This window comes from Anolis carolinensis, unplaced genomic scaffold (genome assembly GCF_035594765.1).
Source record: "Anolis carolinensis isolate JA03-04 unplaced genomic scaffold, rAnoCar3.1.pri scaffold_76, whole genome shotgun sequence".
Taxonomy (NCBI): domain Eukaryota; kingdom Metazoa; phylum Chordata; class Lepidosauria; order Squamata; family Dactyloidae; genus Anolis; species Anolis carolinensis.
This window is the reverse complement of record NW_026943885.1, coordinates 47,501-50,000: the sequence shown is the minus strand read 5'-3', so window position 1 is coordinate 50,000 and position 2,500 is coordinate 47,501.

Sequence of the window (2,500 nt, the reverse complement as noted above, 5' to 3'; positions counted from 1 at the left end):
CCTCCGGCCTCCGCAAACAGGCTATACTTCCCAGGGTTAAAAATCTAGCAAGTCACCCTTTTCCAGTGACCTGTTCGTTACGGTGAGCGCCACGCAAGTGCCGCCCAAACCCTTGCCGACGTCCTTCCCGAACGCTCTATATAGCCCGCCAGCCGAGGAACGCTTTCGTTTGGGGACCATTTCCTCCTAGATTTGGCTTTGGCTTCCACCACGGGCAGGCATCCCAGGGTTCTCCGTTGCCGTGTCGTTTGCATGGCCCCGCCCACTGCCCTTTTCCTTTCCAATCTCTCTGCTTAACAAACGGAGCACGACCGAGCTGCAACTGAACTTCCTGGAGGAGTTTAGGGATTGACTCCACAGGGTGGAAGTTGTAGTTCACCCCGCCGCATCAAGTCTCGGAGCGCTGTCGCTCCTACAGGGAGTTGTAGTTCACCTACACCCAGAACGCTACGAACCCAAACGAGGACGGGTCTGGGCCAAACTTACCGTGCGGACCAGATATTATGCCCAGATTTGACAACCGATGGGTTTGGAGGGGAACGGGACTGGAAGTTCAGGAGTAGTGTAGGTAGTACTCAGATTTATAGTTCTCACCTGCAATGAATTAGCGTCGCACTTGGCACACAGAGCCCCCCCCCCCCCCTAACCGATCTCTATATATCCCTCTCTCTATCTGAAAGGGTCATGAAATTTCGGCCTAGGACAAAACCACACATCCCAGAAACACTAAACTTGCCAGCACAACTCCTCATCCATGCCTCTACGTTCATACAACAAAAAGAAAAGAAAAATAAAGTCCTCGTTAGAGGGAGAGGAATCATTCTTTTTTATCCAATGGCTGCCAGTTCAAAGGCTAAGCTCCGCCCACTTGGTCTCCTAGCAACCCGCTCAGCCCAGGGGACAGGCAGAGTTAGGCTTCACTAAAGCCTCTTCCAGACTGCCTGTAAAATACAGATGGTCAGATTTTTAACTGGATTATATGGCAGTGTAGACTCAAGGCCCTTCCACACAGCTATATAACCCATTGATAGTCTTCTATTTATAGTCTGCTTTGAACTGGATGATCTTGACTCCACACCGCCGTATAATCCCCTTCAGTGTGCAGTCGGATACAACTGGACTTAACCTTTACCCTAACTACCACCAATTCCTCAACACTTTACTATTTCTCATACCACCGGACTTGGCCACAGCGACGCGTGGCCGGGCACAGCTAGTCCATCTAGTTATAAAAAGAGCGACGGCATCGGGGCAGCGGACAAAAAACAACAAAACTACAGGACCCCCAACCTCGAAATTTGACAACCCAACCCATCGTCCACGGCTCTAGGTCGATACAACAAAAAGAAAAGAAAAACAAAGTCCTAATTAGAGGGAAAGGAATAATTGATTTTTATCCCATCGCTGCCAGTTAGAGGGCTAAGCAATATATAACATTGTGTGTGTGTGTGTGTGTGTGTGTGTATATATATTGTGTGTGTGTATGTATGTGTGTGTGTGTGTGTGTGTGTGTGTATGTATATATATATTGCATTGTACATGATTTTATTGTATTGTTTAATTGTTTTATGATATGTTGTTTTATATTTTGCTATCTTGTACTGTTCTGGGCATGGCCCCATGTAAGCCGCCCCGAGTCCCCGTTGGGGGAGATGGTGGCGGGGTATAAATAAAGTATTATTATTATTAGTTGTAGTTCACCTCCATCCAAAGACCACCCAACCCAGCCAATGACGACTCTAGGCTTGTCACGCAGACCGAATATCGCCTGCCGTGACTACCGACAGACAGGGAATCCGGACGTCGCGGTCGTTCACGCCCATCCGCAGAGTACTGCGCCGCACGATTCTGGGAATTGTAGTTCACCCGCTACAAACAGAATACGTAACATCGAAACACAAATAATACCGTTCTCAAACGACCCGGGCATCGCCGGGTCCCCAAGCCAGTCATAAATAAAAATCCAAAAATTAAATAAATAAAGGAAGGAAGGAAAGAAGGAAGGAAGGGCATTCGGACTATCGGAAACCTCTAAGCTTACCGTCAACGGGCAGAAGAGCAGCTGTTACAATGAAGATACTTCCCAAAACGTGATTTCTTTTTCAAACCGTTGCAGCGTTAAGAAGCGCACGAGTATTCGAAACCTGGGACGGAAAACTCGCATTCCTGTAGTCGGTGTTTTCAAGATAGGATCGTGGTTTTTGGGTGCTAAATTCACAAATACAGTCACGAGTACGGAGCATGACTGCGTATCGAACTCCTGTTTCTGTCAAATCTGTTGCATGGCGCGATGTTTTGGTGCTTCATTTGTAAAATCGTAACCTAATTTGATGTCGAATAGGCTTCCCCTTCATCTCTCCTTATTGTCCGACACATTCCGCCGGCCCGTTTGCGACTCTACCGTAGTCACGCCTGCCGCCGGAAACGAAAGCGAAACGAGGAAAGGTAAAAAAAAAAAAAAAAAAAGGCAAAGGTTGTACCTTTGACGTGAAGTCCGGTC